This window comes from Pinus tabuliformis, chromosome X, assembly GCF_031772625.1.
Source record: "Pinus tabuliformis cultivar Carrire ecotype Pingquan chromosome X, CPIR1, whole genome shotgun sequence".
In the NCBI taxonomy this organism is placed as follows: Eukaryota; Viridiplantae; Streptophyta; class Pinopsida; order Pinales; family Pinaceae; genus Pinus; species Pinus tabuliformis.
Genome location: NC_142308.1, coordinates 692,092,190 through 692,109,816, shown reverse-complemented (window position 1 = coordinate 692,109,816; position 17,627 = coordinate 692,092,190).

The window sequence follows — 17,627 nt, the reverse complement described above, 5'->3', positions numbered from 1 at the left end:
ATTTAAGAATGCAACAATTGCCCATTTTCTAGTAGGAATCATGCTGGTCTCGAGCGAATTTGTCACTCGATGAACTGTGAAAAGGACAAAAATGTCGCACAATTAGCAGGTTTGGCCAAATTGCAAGACAAATAACACAACTTGGCTTGGAGAAGCATAACTTGCTTAATTTTTAACCCTTTTGAGCTCAATAAGAGCCTAAATGGGGGTTTTTGAGCGTCTTGAACTCATTGGCAATATCCAATTTCTTATTTGAGCACTTTATGATGGACCTTTTGCATAATCAAGTATTTTAGTGCCAAAGACAATTAGTGTCCTCGAAGCAGTATGAAGGCATTTTGGCCATGGAAAAATCCTAGTAAGGTGTTTTCTAGCCTTCTAATTTCATCTGCAATAGTTGTTACTTCTGTAGAGAAGCTCTTTTTAGTTTTTTTCTCATTATGTTCATGAGAGAAGCTCTTTTCAAAACTTCAATGTGGAATTGTTGTATGTTTTTGTGCTTGGATTTAAGGTGGATTACTAAGATCTAATGTGTGAACCCTTTTTATGTTGACCTTTTCATGACTTGTTGTAGGGAGTCATTTTTCTGAGTGAGAATTCTTTGTAGGATAATGATTCTTTGTAGGAGAAACAAGCCACTTTGTTGTCAAAAATTTGTATGTATTCGTTTTCCTCTGAATTCAATAGAGTGGTCTAGTTGTTAGAGGAGACCCGAAGATGTAGCCTAACAGGGGTGAAATTTGTCATCAAATGTTGGTTTCTTCTCTTCATGTTTGTCATTTTGAGTTGCATGTGAATGTGTTATTTTTCAATTTCGTGTGAAAACTTAAACTCACCATTTTGAAGAGGTTGTGAAACTTGTTTACCTTTTAAGACCCATTTTGTTTACCTACAAAGCATCAGAGGATGGATAGTTTTTGAGATGATAAGTTCTCCTCCATTTTGAGGTTAGGTGGTATTAGAGATGGTTCTAACCAAGTTGCAAGTATGGGAAAGAAATTAAAGCGTGAAAGACTTCAACAGTTGGAGGGGATTAATTTGTCTCTTCGAATGGAGAATGTTGAGCTGAGGAGGTTGCTTGAAGTTGCAGAGGAGGAGAATAGGAAAAATGCGCCTACAATTGCAGTATGTAGTGGAGGAACAAACTGGTGAGAGTTCCATTCCATAAGCAACAAAGAATCCCTCCAAGATGAAGCCAATTTGTGGGCATGGTCCAAAGACAAGATATTGACCCTATTTTGAGAATGATGTTTGCGAGTTTTGCCAACATCTAAAAGATTCTCCCTATGTGCCCGTTGGTAAGAGTGGGTGGTTTGAGTCATCATCTACTTCGTCATCAACATCTGAAACAGAAAGGATGGGTGACAAATCAAAGGACGTAATTAGCATCTCTAGTTATACTCCTTTAGTTTATGTTGATAACACATATTTTGGAGCTTTTGAAAAGCATACCAAAGGTATTGGTATGAAACTTGTAACTACGATGGGTTATGAAGGAAGAGGTCTCGGAATCAATGGCCAGGGTATCACTAATCCTATCGAGGTGAAGGACTGACCATGATATGAAGGGTTGGGTTATGGTCATGGAGAAATTGGAGAGTGATCTACGTTTGTTTAAGCAAAGAAATCATCAAGTGATGATATGTCACACCATGATGGTAGTGATGATGGAAAATTGTCTCTAAAGAGAGATGAATGTTTCAAAGGACATGCAAAGTCTAGTCCTCTTCATCAAAGTCACATCCCAAAGGACAAGTATAAGTGTCAGGGGGATTTTAAAAATGTTGGTGATTTTTATTATTTATGGGACATGTTTCCTTGCACATTTTGTGATGCAACTGACCATTGTGTGGCCAATTGTGAGCAAGATAAGGCGATGATCAAAAGGATGGATCAAATCCTTGGGAAAAAGCATGAGGAATCTCTCCTTGTTATGAATACTTCCTTACCAATGGGAAAGCAAAATCATTTTTGTACCCATTGCAATTTGAATGGGCACTAGATTGAAAGATGTTGGAAACTTTATCAGGAATTTCGTCCCAAGAAGAACAAAGAGGTCATGTGATCCATTGCAAGGAAAGTGACATGTGGCAAAGAGGAAACTAGTGTAGTTCCTAAGACAACCTTTGAATAAGAGCGGGTGTAGAAAGGGAACCCATAAACCTGGGATTGGCAAAGGATGGGTCGACTATTTTGTATAGATTGCTTGCTTTGTAAAATTGTAAATACTTGTTGTATATCCTTGTTTGGGTACTTTGTAAAGTGAAGTCATGTACAATCACTTATTTGCAACAAGTATGTTTTCTTTGACATGTTATGTTATTTTGGCTTGATGATGAGTCCATTTGTTTGAGGACTTTTTGGGATGAGTATATGTATGTCGTCCAGTATGTCTACAGTTGTGTCAAGCACTCACTAATACAAGTGTTTCAAAATGAAGCTTGTTTGTGAATTTAATCTTTGATAAAGATTGTGCAGAAGATGACCATGATTATGTGGACAAATCCAAGTATGTCATTGAACAAATGCAGCGAGTGTACCGAAGAGTACAAGTGCAGCTTGAGGATAATAAAGCAAAATATGAATCAGTGCATAACAAGCATTGAGTTGCTTATGATTTTCATAAGGAAGGTCAAGTTTGTCTTCAACAAAGAGGGACTTCAAATGAAGTTTGTTTAAGCCAAAGATAGGTGGCTTTCGACGAATGCTCAAATTCCATCCATCAAAGTTTTTGTTCTTGCATGTTTAGAAGAATTGTGGCTCAATTCTTGACAGGAAGATAAGGACTTCATGCAAAGGCAAGATAGAGTACCTTGATTGTAGCTCAAAGGAACCAGTTCAAATAGAACAAAAAAGGATTGAGATCAGGAAATTTGATGATATTTTTCCTCACTTATTTGTTAGGAGGAGATAAAGTTTTGGGGTCCAAAAGTCCTAGTGGGGAGGTATGATCCATAGATAAAAATAATAGGCTGAAAAATGAAAGTTCTTGGAATCTCACAAAACCAGTGCCAAGTCATAGTGTTCGTCTTCTCGATTCCATCTATGATTGAATAACCTCAATCCGACGTCGTATGAAGAAGTTATGATGTTCTGACATTGTAAATGGGTTGATTGGGTTGCTGACCATGCAGTCCGTTATGCTGACACCATGTTGATGTCAGCATGTGAACTAGCCGTACGGAGAGCAAATCCTAGTTCGCCATATGTCACTCCCTACAGGGATGTGTTAGCATCATTTTATTGGTCGAAGCTATTTTGGGTGGACAAATAGGAGGTTGCCATGTGTCCTAATCAGAGGCCACCACATGGAACCTCCCCATTGGTCAAAATTTAATGTATAGGCTACAAGGCCTTGGTGAGGTTCGACCGCATGGCTTGCTGCACTCAAACTCAGGCCTCCACCGTTGTGTCTTCGCTTTGGTTCTTAACCCATTAGGGTCACAGGTTATATTTAAAGTGGTATGGTTTTCACATTAGGGGGAGGAGTCGGGTGTGAGCCCTAGCCCCTAGTCACAACATCGTCCACATGATCAGCAACAAAGGAAAGTCAAAGGGGGCGGGGACCAACCCCAGCCCCTGGTCACATGCTCTGACCACATGACCCTGCACAAACCATAAGGCACTACTGGAGTGAGGCGAGGATTTATCCCCAGCCCCCGGTGCTATGGACGCCACAGGATCTAGTGTGGATCCAAGTCCAATGGGGGCAACAATGAAGGCCTAACCCCCGGTCACAATGATTTACTATAACCGAAGGAGGGAAGAAAGGGAGTTATCCTGGTGGGGGTGTGAAATTGGCCCTGATCCCCAGCCACGTCGCAACCATGTGACTATGCCTAATGAGAAAGGAGCCAGCAATGGCAGGGGCGGACTGTTGGCCCTATCCCCCAACCGTATGCGCTACATGTGGCCTTGTTTTTTTTAATAGGCGTTATTTTTCATTTTAAGGAAGCGACCAATTTCCCTTTTATGGGAGGAATCGTGCTGGTCCCGGGCAAATATGTCACTCGACAAACTGTGAAAAGGATGAAAGTGTCGCACAATTAACAAGTTTGGCCCAATTGTTGGACATATAACAGAGCTTGTCTTGGAGAAGCATAACTTGCTCAATTTTTAACCTTTTTGAGCTCAAGAAGAGCCTAGATGGGGGTTTTTGAGTGTCTTGAACTCATTGGAAGCCTCAGTTTTCTAGTTTTAAAAATTTATGATGTAATTTTTGCATAATCAAGTCTTTTAGTGTGAGAGATAATTAGTGTTTTGGAAGCAGTATGAAGGAATTTTGAGCACGAGAAAGCCTAGTCAGGGGTTTTCTGGCCTTCTAATTTCATTGTAGTAGTTGTTGCTTATTTAGAGCAACTCTTTTTAGTATTTTCTCATTATGTGTTCATGAGAGAAGCCTTTTTCAGTACTTCAATGTGGAATTGTTGTATGTTTTTATGCTTAGATTTTAGGTGGAGTACAAGGAGCTGATGTGTGAGTCCTTTTTATGTTGACCTTTTCATGACTTGTTGTAGGGAGTCATTTTTTTGAGTGAGAATTCTTTGTAGGAGAATGTTTCTTTGTAGGAGAAACAAGCCACTCTATTTTCAACAATTTGTATGTACTCATTTTCCATTGAAATCAATAGAGCGGTCTAGCTATTGGAGCAAGCCCGAAGATGTAGCCCAAGAGGGGTGAACTCCGTCATCAAATGTTGGTTTCTTCTCTTCATGTTTGTCATTTTGAGTTGCATGTGAATGTTTTATTTTTCAAGTTCATGTGAAAACTTAAACTCACCATTTTGAAGAGGTTGTGAAACTTGTTTACCTTTAAAGACCCATTTTGTTTACTTGCAAAGCGTTAGAGGACGTCAGTTTTTGAGAGGATAAGTTCTCCTCCATTTTCATATTAACTACCCCTGGTACCAACTCAATAGAGAAGTCCACTTCTCTGTGAGGTGACAACTCTAAAATCTCTATTGGAAACACATCCTAAAATTGTTGCAAGATCGAGTACCTCTTCATAACTTGTGCATCCTCAACATCCTTACCTTTCACTAGAAATATTCACTACAAATAACACACGCCCTTTTTTGCGACTACACTTTTCTTGCATAGCGGTCACCATTCTAAATGATGTGCCTTTCTCCTTACCCTGCAATATTCTTTGTTCCTCGTTGTCATCCAAGCATTCAATAAATTTGTCATAGTAGTGCACCTTAGTCCTATGAAGATATAACTAGTCCATACCCAAAAGCATACTATGTGATCCCAACAATAGTACACTCAAATGTGTTGAGGTAGGCATACCATTCAATTCAAATTCATGATCTCTTACCCAATGATGGACTCTCTTCTTTGTACATGTAGCCAACTACAATAACCAAGATTTTGCATGCACTTCTTTATTCAAACTACACATATCCACCAGGTTAGGACTTACATAACTATAATTAGATCTAGGGTGAATCAAAATAGAAACAACTTGATCACAAAGCTTATCATCCATCTCAATAATAGATGCCCGATGATCTTGTTTTGGGAAGTTTTAGTGCCTACGGATAAACACTTAAACCCCTAGACTAGTAGCTAAGTCTATAACAACAATGCAAAGCATTCTCTACTTTTTATATAACCAATATATTAAATAAGACAGTAAAGAAGCCTACTTGAAGCTTTCGCTTGCTCCTTATCTCCCTTGACCAATTCTGTCGCTCCTTTCCGTACTTAATCCACTTGAAAAGTACCTGCACACATACAGAAGACAAAAACTGATCAAAGCATATGATAATGATCTATTGATTAAACATAGAATGGAATCAAGTACATAATACACATATGAAAGCATCAATAAATAATACAAGCATATGGAAAAAGCTTTGAACACTTTATGAGTAAAAGGAAGAGTTACAACCCATTTTTCTTGATTCAGTGTCACTCCTCCAGTTCAATCCCATCCTCTCCTCATAACAAGCAAGACATTTTGACATCATTACAATACTTGAAACCAACTCAAGTCTCATACTAACAACATCTCCCTATAATTCAATGATTTCTAGCCCCTGATCACTTAGATGAGTGGTCTTTTTATAGGTGAATGAAGGAAGTTATGCCATAAATGGTGATAATGAATGCCCTCCCAAACTTAGGATTTAGTTCCATGGAGGAAGGGATAAAGGGATTGATGTTCCTTAACTCCCTCCCTCATCCAATTTCGAGCCCAAAGGAGTGGATAGCCTTGGAAAACTTCTAGAGGCATCCTATGGATAAGAATATTCCAAACCCCAATGCATATTTCGCTCAAATTCGCCCAATGCAGGCCAAAGAGGGCTCAAGTGTGCTGTAATGCACCCTAGCAGTGTACTGGGTTGCACTGCAGTGCACCCTGATAAAGGCCTGCCTGCGCTGATCTTCTTAGAGGCAGTTTTTGGATGATTTCAATCATGGAATCTCTTGGGAAGGAGGCATTCTGATGGTTGACTTCATTAGGGCATGTAACAACTGAATTAGGGTTTGATGGGCCCTAATAGTACTGATCTGTAAGTCGGGGTTGATGTGCCCAAATGGATCTGTAATAATTGCCCCCTAAAGTATGAAGTTGTAAATATGTATGTCGAGTGAAATACTTTACTATGTGGAGAGGAGGTTTCGAAGTGGAAGGTGACCTGCATCAATTACAATACATATATCATGATAATTTGATTTTTTCTCATGAACTTGCTGAGGGAAGGCATACCCATGCTCAACTTATAAACTTTCATTACATGTACAAATATATTCGTCAATAGATATAGACCCATGAATGGATGACCATGAATGTAAGGCCATTGTACATTTGATTTAGTACTCCTAAAAATATCGTAGCCCAGATGGATGAAACTAGATCTGGGGTCTTCATTCTCGTTCAATCTTTCGCTCAAGTACAAGTCTAACCATGTGAATAGATGATCTGAAGTCGAACATGGGAAGACATCGACTGATTACCAGTCAATGATGTAAGCAATTAACAGATGTGAGAGGAATCACCGATAATGATGATGACCCTCAAGGTACTACAGTACATTTCACATGGTGTGAATAAATGATTTGATGTCGAACACCATACAAAGTATTTTGGTTGAAGGCCAGTGATGTCAACCTATTGGCGGAAGAGAGAAACCCGGTATTAATGCATGTAAGCCTCAAGGTACTAAAGGGGTGTTTCTAAGTCAACTTCTTGGATAATGTGTTGATGTTGACAAGAAGAAACTCATCACAGGAGGGCCTTGATGTATCCCAAATCAACGACTTGAAACGAGGTAAATGATTTTGGAGATGAAAATCGACTGACGACAAAAAGTTTAGGAATGGCGGTAATGAAAATGAAGGTTTACGGTATTGCAAAGGATGAAGTTTGAACTGAATGACTTCTCTTGAACATGTCGGCGACACTAAAATGAATTGGTAGCATTGACCCAAAACAAAGTAATGGATGGTATGATAAACCAACAGTGTGATAACCATCAAGCTGAATGAACCAACCCACATAGTCATGGTGATGAGGTGAAAGTTTCATGTTCAAGAGCGACTTGCTACCATAAAGTGTTTTCCCCTTTTTCCCATTTTCCCCCGTCATTACTTACCATTACCTCTTTATTTCTATCAAGTTTGAGGAGCATAACATATGCTTGTTATATAGTTCCACCCTTCGAGTGAATCCATCGTTATTTGATGCTTTAACGAGTCTAGCGAAGGTGAAACTCGGTCTTGTCTAGATGGACAAGTTTGTCGCTATTTGATGTTTTTAACGAGTTTAACGACAAAGATAACTCGGTCCTTTTTATGTTTAGAGAATTTGAAAAAGGGACAAAAAGGAAACTCCAAAAGTTCTTTTTCGTAGTTTTGTCTCTCAAGTCCGAAAAAGCATAAAACAATACGAGAGAGAACCTATTGACCATGTTCAATCAACATATTCCTTTTTCGTAGTTAATCTATCTCAGCCCAAAAAAGGGTTAAACTTATACTGAGTAGATATCAATTCCAATCCGTTAACGAGCTGGAAATGACAAGCGCTCGACAATCTTTTCATGTTTAGAGAGTCTGAAAAGAGCTTAAAGAGGACTCCATTTTGAGGAACGAGTGGTGTCTAGGATAGAAATTGGTTCCGGTGATGTTGGAACTTCTCAAAACATTTTGATTTATGTGAAGAGTCTGGGTAATAAGACCACTCATTGCAACTGTTCCTCAAAAAGGGTAAAACAACCAAGTGAAAGCATATGATCGACCAAAGGGATGGTGGCGATGGGATGAAAACAACCAAGGCTCATCTGACGAAAGAGGCTGATAGAATGGAAATCACGAGGGTTAAAATGTAAATGGGTTCATTTTTACACAAGCTTGAACCATAGGGAACTATGCTTTGATTCATTTTCATGTTTACACAAGATTGAAACGAAAAACTATGCTTGGATTCAGTTTTATTTTTAAACAAGCTTAAAATGAAAAACTATGCTTGAGATTAGTTTACATGCCCCCAGCATGATGAAAGGGAGAGTCTTCTGTAACCAGATGGAAGTCGTTGCGGTGAAGCAAGACAGTTATCCAACACTTTTTGGCTTCGTCCAGATAGGGACAAAGGTGAATGGGGTGATTCCCTTCACATAACCTACAGGGAAACTTAACTTTAGCACTAGGTGCATGCCCCCCAAGCTTCATTACATTCACCTAAGTAGACTACTCGTGGCGATCAGGTGGATGGAATGAAAGTTCGTTTATGAGATCAAGTGAAAGAATCGACTGGGATTTTACAAGATCCAATCAAAGACTCGACTTGGAACTTTTCTCCAGGGGACCTTGTTTCATTTTTTAATGAGCTTGACACAAGACAAGGAACTATGCTCATGTTCCTTGGTTTCATTTTTTAACGAGGTTGACACAAGACTAGGAACTGTCCTCATAGCCTTGGTTTCATTTTTTAATGAGGTTGACACAAGACAAGGAACTGTCCTCATACTCCTTGTTTCATTTTTCAACGAGCTTAACACAAGACAAGGAACTATCCTCATTTTCGATCACAACTCATAAGAGCTCATGAAGGAGAGATTTGGTTCCAATGCCCCCAGTACATGATGTACAACATCATTGAATTGATCGTTAGTTGATGTAGGTATGGAACGAGTTGCCACATAATTAACCTGTGGCAGGGATGATACCATTGGTACAAAAGGACCATTCAGGGAAGATGGTTGCCTGGGAGCCATATTTGGACCGCGAAATGAAAGCTGGTCAATGGTGACAATCCTGCCTTCATGTGGGAAACACATCACTCGAAAGAGTGTGGAAAAAATAGCTCCCATCTCATAAACATAGTCACGCCCTGGTATTAAGTTATAATCTAAAGGGCTTGGGACTACCATCACATTCAAATAAATGATTTTTCCTCCCAAAGTAATGGGTAACCGAGGGAGGATCCCTAATGGTTGACTGGTTCCTCTGTTAAAAGCCAACAGATTTTGGGTAACTGGCACAAGCAGCGGCGAACCGAGCGCTTGCCAAGAAGTTGAGGAAAGGATGCTCACTAATGCACCTTCATCTATAATAGTGCCAGATACAATCATATTACAAACTTGTACTATGATATGGAAAGGCACGTAAGAAGGAAGGCAGAATCCTACCAGTCGATTCCAATCAAAGGAAGTGACCAGACTACTTGGAGGGGGTATCGTAGAAACAAGAGAATTAACCCCTTGAGTTACGAGAACTGGAGGATTTTCCTCCTGTCTTGATGGAACACGAGGACTGCCCCCAAGCTCATTGAATCTGAAGAAACAAAAAGAACCTGAGTGGTATCATATTCACTCTCTTCAGGAAAGGTACGATTAATTGAAGGTGAAATTGGGTCAACTATTTCCTTGACCTGTTGATTTGGGTCAGGTATAGACTCATAGGATTCACTTTCAGAGAGAGTGGGTTTGACCGACAGTTGATTTGAGTCAATCAATTCATCAACTAATGAAGGATTAAGGGATAGTTTCTTGTAAGCAGATGGAAGTCGCTATGGTGAAGCAGGACGGTTATCCAACACCTTCTTGGCTTGAACCAGATAGGGACAAAGGTGAATGGGGTGATTCCCTTCACATAACCCACATGGAAACTTAACTTTACCCTTCTTTCCATGAACTTTACTACCACTAGTTGATGGTGTGCCACCAACATGATCTCCAGAAGTTGATGACACAGGATGATGTAAACGAGAAGACCATTCTTCTAAGAACTGAGGAATATCAGGACAATTTCAAAGAAGATGGTCTCCCGCACAAAGTTTGCATGGATATCGAACTTTGTGAGGCTTGACGAACGGTTTCTCATCAGATGTTGCATTCAAAGAAATGGTTGCTTGGTTGCCCCTCTGCTGAATTTGCTACTTCTTCTTCTTCTTCCATTTCTTCTTCTTCTTAGCCACCTAATTACTAGTACCAATACTTTTACCAGGCGAAGAGGGAGAAGGGGAGGAAGAAACAACCGAGGAAGAAGGCAAAGGATCAACTGGAGGTTGATTTTGTCCAGTTGGAGTACTACATGATTGCGGAGAAAACATGACATTTTGAACCAAAGAGGTTGAAAACAACCATACTTGCAAGCCAATGGTAAATCCCCGAAGGGACAATGTAGCCATATATGGAGCACCAATATTTCCAAAAGGCAGAAAAGGACTAGGATTCCCATTAAAAGGAATTCCTTGATTAGTGGACTCCAAATTTTTCGCCATATGTTTCATCCTAAGATCAACTAAGGAGTGAGCATGGAGGATGTTATCCGCGGTAAATTAAATTTATTTTAATCAAAGTAACATAACAAAAACAAAAGAGGGATAATTTAGGCAAAAGGTTTACCAAGCAACTGTGAATTGCAGAATACCTCTCGAAAAACCGAGAAGTACGGGAAGGTAATCTCCCTAAATGCTATGTTCGGTGTATCACAGTGTACAAGGCGTCTAACTCGGTTACCTAAGGATGGATAACAACCTAGTGTTGTCCTCCCATATATACTCGAAAGTACGTGGAGGCCCAATATGTATAAGCGATGTCTAATGCAAAACCGCCCAATGAGAGCATTCTCGTATACTTTACGTATTGTAACACCGCCCTATATACCCGAAGGTATGTGGACGATCAACAATATACTCATGTACGTGGAATGAGGTATCACACTCGGAATGTATTGCAGATAAGTTAGCGATAGTTGCTTTGTTTTACGACGTCGGAACACGTCTCTAGCCTAGACCTCTAAATGTTTTTCGTTAGGTGACAATGCTCCATTAGGTAAATTGATGTTTATTTTAAGTTAATCTTGCTTGGGAATTTTCCTTTCAAGTTCACCACGTGATGTATTATGAAATTCCTAGGAATGCAACTACCATGATAAGCATTTTTTCCATTCAATTTAACAATGAAAATCCTTAGCTAGTAGGGATAGAGCTATCAGATTCCTTTTGATCAAAGAGCAAAGAGCACATCTAATGCAATTTCGCTAGCTATTCCTTTCAAGCATTCACAAACTACAATATGAACGATGCAAAATGCATGTATTTCTTTTCGATTTCCCTTAATGTGAATGAACAAAAAGGAAAACTAATGCACAATCGATCAATAAACTCTTTTCATAAAAATGACGATTTTACGACAATTTCTTTTTAAGGAAAGGAAGACTTTACGACACTTTCGTTTTCAAAGAAATGAGGAATTACGACACTTTCAATGAAAAGAATAATCATATGCACCCATCAATCAATCGATCTTTCATGAATAAAGACTTTACGACAATTCAATTTTCGAAGGAAAAGATGACTTTACAACACTTTCTTTCGACAAAGATCAATCGACCAAAAAACTAACTTTCGACTATAGATTGAAAATGACAAAGTAAATACATATGAAACATTTATCAATCCTAGTCTAAGTAGGGACAACTAAGGAGATGAAAACAATTTTCAAAGATAAGACATCATTGACATTCAACAAATCATTCAAACAAGAGAAAATTGGCAAAAAACTTCAGCTCCTAAATGGGAAACTGACCCTCAAGGGATCAGCGCAGGCTGCAATGAGAGACAATGCGCTTCAGTGCACTGGCTCTATGTGGGAAGTGCATTGCAGCGCACTGTGTCCTTCACTAGGTTGGGCTGGTGACAGTAAGCCATTTTTGAAGGCAATTTGACACAATTTTGACTCAATTTTCAATGAAATAAGACTGAAATTCAATCAACGACCACAAGTACAATATGTAGAAATGTTTTAAGAGGCTGATAAGCTACTAAAATGGATAATCGCTCCCCAGTGAGTCACCAATTTGTTTTGGGAAGTCTTAGTGTCTACGAATAAATGCTTTAATTGCTAGACTAGTAATAAGTCTAGAACAACGGTGCAAAACATTCTCTACTTTTTCTATAACCAATAGATTAAATAAGACAATAAAGAAGCCTACCTAAAGCTTTCGCTTACTCCTTATCTCCCTTTACCAATTATGTCACTCCTTTCCGTACTTAATCCGCTTAAAAAGTACTTGCATGCAGACAGAAGACAAAAACCGATCAAAGCATATGATAATGATCTATTGATTAAACATAGAATGGAATCAAGTACACAATACACATATGAAAGCATCAATAAACAATACAAACATATGGAAAAAGCTTTGAACACTTTATTAGTAAAAGGAAGAGTTACAACCCATTTTGCTTGATTCAGTGTCACTCCTCCAGTTCAATCCCATCCTCTCCTCATAACAAGCAAGACATTTTGACATCATTACAATACTTGAAACCAACTCAAGTCTCATACTAACATCATCTCCCTACAATTCAATGATTTCTAGCCCCTGATCACTTAGATGAGTGGTCTTTTTATAGGTGAACGAAGGAAGTTATGCCATAAATGGTGATAATGAATGCCCTCCCAAACCACGAGGGCTCCACTGGGGGAGCAATACCATACGACGTGGGTTCATATTGGGGGATATATATTGAGGGGAAAATGGCATAATATATTGGGGGATATATAGGGGGTAAAGGGTTTTTATATTGGAAGGTATAAAATGGAGTTCAAAGTTAATGAAAAAATATAAAGGGGTATAAAAAAATGTTAATGAAAAAATGGATACCTACAATATGTAGTGGAAGTAGGGATTTTTTAAATTGGGAAGGTGTATTGGTTCGTATTGGTAGGGTGTTAAATAATGTGATTTTTAGGGGTATTTTCCAATATGTAGTCAAATTAAGGGTACTGTTTAATATGCCGTGAATGCACGTGATAGGACAAAGGTTCATTGAGTGAAGCCCTCGTGTCCCAAACTTAGGATTTAGTTCCATGGAGGAAGGGATAAAGGGATTGATGTTCCTTAACTCCCTCCATCATCCAATTTCGATCCCAAAGGAGTGGATAGCCTTGGGAAACTTCTAGAGGCATCCTATGGATAAGAATATTACAAACCCCAATGCATATTTCACTCAAATTCACCCAGTGCAGGGCAAAGACGGCTCAAGTGCACTATAATGCACCCTGGTAGTGTACTGGGTTGCACTACAGTGCACCTTGATAAAGGCCTGCCTGCGCTGATCTTCTTAGAGGCATTTTTTGGATGTTTTCAATCATGGAATCTCTTGGGAAGGAGGGATTCTGATGGTTGACTTCATTAGGGCATGTAACAACTGAATTAGGGTTTGATGGGCCATAATAGTACTGATTTGTAAGTCAGGTTTGATGTGTCCAAATGGATCTGTAACAGATCTGCCACCCTGTTATCCAGTGTTGCATAAATCCATGGAATGCTCTACCCAACATCCCCAACTGTTTGTGCGTCCTGTGCACTGTAAATATTATGCCTACCACCATGATTCTGCGGACAATCTATCTTGAGATGCTCCTTACCACATGTCCAACACTGCAACCGTCCCTTACCATCGCCTTTATTTTGTTGTTCTCCAGGCTGAGGTCCATTAAACTTCTTGTAAGGTGCAACATTTTCTTTTGCACCTACATCCTGAGGTCTTGTTCGCTTTGGTTTCCATTTAGATTTAGCATTGTCTTTCCCTTTCCAACCTTGCTGAGACTCTGTCTTGCACTTTGATTTCTCATAACAGTGTTTCAATTTCCTAATGACTTCTTCAAGTGACCGAGGCTCATCATACTTAATCTGATCTCTAAAAGCTAATGGCAATCCACTAACAAATTTATGAACTTTGACTTTTTAATCCTTAAGATACGGTACATACCTCAACAACTCCAATAACTTGGTCGTATACTCCTCATCTGTCATCGATCCCATATTTAGCTCATATAATTCCTTAGATTTATTGTCATAGTACCTCTCTCACAAGTACTTCTTCTTGAAAAGTCTCTTAAATTCATGCCAGCTAAACTCTTATGTCCTCGTGTCTCTAACCTGCTTCACATCTTGCCACCAAATGTATGCTTTCCCTTTGAGTTTGAAGATATCTATTATGGTCTTCATGTTCTCCGTGTAATCATGTAGCTCAAATAACTTCTTCATCCTGAGTAGCCATGCCTTTGCATCCTTTGGCTTCTTCAAATCCCCATCAAAGGTAGGTAGCTTAGCTTTCTTGAACTCATCTGGAAAATATCCTCTGTCACTCCTCTTGTAAGGATGATAATGATGATGACCATGGTACATGTTAGAACTATAAATAGAATATAACTTGTGTCCATCACCTCTCCTATCCGGCGTATCCAAGAACATGCCATTTTTTTATCGTGTCATCCCTATCCGACTTGTGCGCACCATAAGATCTATTGCCAATTGCCCCATTAGTCCTATCCTCCTGCCCAAGGCTGATCCTAAGAGGTCCCTATCTCTGCAATTCTAACAAACTCTGAAGGATTACTGCATTAACTTCTTCTTGTTTCTCCTATGTCTGGATGATTCTATCATTATCTTCTTTGCAACTTCTTATTTTTGCCTTCAAACGTCTCAATGTGTTTGCTAAGTCAAAAGAGTGCCCACCACCATGTTGCTCATCTGATCCATAGGGAGAGTCTCATGAATTATAGCCTACCATCTTGCTAGTCATATTTGATCTTCTTCCCGTGAGTATACCATGTCAGCTTAAACCAAAACATAACATAATCAACATACCTCAGTATAGTTCAGAGGAGGATATATCGTCTGCAAGATCAACCATATTAGTGCAATACATGTATAAACATAATCATAACATTATATAAACATAATTTAAACCATCAGCTAGTTACCATGCATGACTATACTAACCACATACCACGACCTCATGCACGACAACTATAACCATGTCAATGTATGATTAATTACATATAGACACTGACATGCATAACAAGTGCATAATCGACACGCACTCACGACAAATACATCCAACAACAACACCATCAAATTTCACATGGAGACACAACTGCAACCATGCCTACACAACAAGTACATAAACCACACACATAAAGAACACATATGCAACTGACATGTATGCATAACCAACACATTTTGCCCATCTAGTCCAAGGGGTGAACCATGCTTTGGTACCACTATGTAACACCCTCCTCCCACATTTACCAAAGCTAACTGGTCCACTGTGGTAAACATTTGACGGAGAGTTAATATGATGTGATTCAACTCCCCATGTACAATTAAGGAAGTGGAACCGATAAAACGAAACCAATCTGACCTTTCTTAGGAGTTATAAAACCTTCAGGAGGAAACCAACCCTTCTATGTTCCCAAACCCCAAGAAAACTTGTGGTTTTGCTGAGCTAGACCCCCAGTCACTTCCATGACAAACCATGCAAGCAACCGAGACCCTCCAGTCACTCCCACAACAAGGCATGCATGTGATTGTGGCCTTTTTCAGGCAATTCTGAGTTAGGAACCCCGAATTCTGTGCCACTTTTTAGGGCTAGGTCTCAAGCCTCTACCTAGAACTTCATGAAACTTCCATAAATGATAAATAACAATGAATTAAAGCTAGTAATTTAAACATGGGTACAAGGAATTCACCTGATATCACAAACATGTAATTTACAAGTCATAACCAAAGATTTGAGCATAGAGGTCTCATACTTATTTGAGAGTCGTCAAGAATATTTGATGCCTTATCACATTAGCTGCATTATCATCTATTAGGTCATATATTCATTCACATTTATTGTACTAATCAAATCATGATGAGAGCCATAACCAAAGTCTGTCATGAACCATGCTTATAACTAGTATATAACCAACAGAATAACAAGAGTGGAACAACCATAAAAACAACATATTAACAAGTACATTTACAAATTAAATACCAAAGGAAAAGGAGTTCTTATTAATGTATGCATAATCCAACCAAGTCAGGGACTTCCATGAACCACCTGATCATAGATTGGGCTGAACCAAATCTTTCTTTCAGCTAATCACCCTCGTGCCATAATCCAAGCATGAATGCGGGACTCACAATAGAACCAATCAAGGCTCACTCGAGCTTGACCATATATCCACCAAGGGATTCCTAGGCCCGAACCCTCATCAATACTACTAGGTTTTACTGCAATCCCACCGGATTGCTAAGCCCTAAACAAGCATGGGACCCTCTAGATTTCTCCACTTAAATCATGAGGAATTTGTTCATCTCCACCTCTAGGCTTTACCGTGTATCTCGCCATTCACCAATCGAGGATTCCTAAGCCAAACAAGGCTCTGCCCTCTAGGCTTTACCGCATATCCCTCCATTCATCCGTCGAGGATTCCTAGGCCTAATGAGCGAATACACAATCAAGCTATACCGCAGTCCCACCTTCACTGGTCCAAGGATTCCTAGGCCTTGCGTTTCTCCCTTGAGACCACCCCACTTAGTTTCCAAACCATCTGACAATCCAACTCAACCAAAAAAAGAGAAACCCATCACACCATGCCTATCCGAAAATGGCAAGGAAAGGCTGAAAACCATTGTCATACCTGGAAAAACTCATGCCAAAGATAATAAGAGAACCAAAAACACGCATGCATGTGCCATGCATCCAAAAACTAGCAAGGAAATCATACATGCAACTCGATATTTGCGAGTAATCTCGTTGTAGCCACTTGATCCCACTCTTCCTTGCTTGATCTTTGCTTCCCTTTGCTTTCTTGTCCTTCCTTTGCCTTCCTTCCTCCAATGCTAGAGTGCTCCAATAATAATTTAAGTGTCCAATAGTATGAGAGAGAGAGAGAGAATAGAGAGAGAGCTCCAAAACTGAATTGACAAAAGGTTGTGAACTGATTCTAAGAAGCCTTTTTATTAATGAAGCCTCTATTTTCTTCATTTTCCATTATTTTCCTTAATTTTCCTCTCACATGCAACCTGTGACCTTTCACCTTCCTTTAATCCTAATTTCCATTGTTTTCATAAATAAAATGCCAATTAATGCCACTTTACATTTCCAAAGCCTTAGCCATTGCCTTTACCAATTTCCTTAGCCATAATAAACCAAATGAACACCCACACTAGGATGTCCTGCCCAACATTCAGCTTGGAATACATGTCCCATGACCTTGGTTATTATTTTGACTTTATTAACTTTATTACATGGAATTTTTGTCCAGGGTTGTTACAAAACGAGAAGAACCTGAGTGGTACGAGACTCACACTCTATGGGAAATCTACAATAAG